The sequence below is a fragment of the Canis lupus genome, chromosome 6, assembly GCF_011100685.1.
Source record: "Canis lupus familiaris isolate Mischka breed German Shepherd chromosome 6, alternate assembly UU_Cfam_GSD_1.0, whole genome shotgun sequence".
NCBI lineage: Eukaryota > Metazoa > Chordata > Mammalia > Carnivora > Canidae > Canis > Canis lupus.
This window is the reverse complement of record NC_049227.1, coordinates 55,154,658-55,155,115: the sequence shown is the minus strand read 5'-3', so window position 1 is coordinate 55,155,115 and position 458 is coordinate 55,154,658.

Genomic DNA, 458 nt, shown 5'->3' with positions numbered 1-458 from the left:
AAGTCGGGCTCACGCTCTGCATGGAATCTGCTGGATATTCTCTCTCCCTCTGCGCCGCCCCACCCCGCTCGCTCTCCTTTAAATAAATATTGTTTTTAAAAAGAACATTTTTAAAAGTGCTTTCTCATTTAGCATTCCAAGTAATTCTGTGACTTTGGTAGTTTTTATACAAAGCAAGCAAGGCTCAGAAATGTCTCAGATAGACTTAGATTTAGATGCAAGTGACAGAAAAATCCAAAATAATGACTTAAATAGGATAGATGTGTATTTCTCGCTCATCTGAAAGAAGTCCGCAGATAGACAATCCAGACCTTACAAGGTTAGTGTTAGAACCCGCGCTTCCTCTATCTTGTTGCTTTGCCATCCTCAGCATTAGCTTCCGCTTTATGGCGTAATATGGCTGCTCAAAGCTTCAGCCAGCAGAAAGCAAGAAGGGCCAAAGAGGTACACCCTCTTCC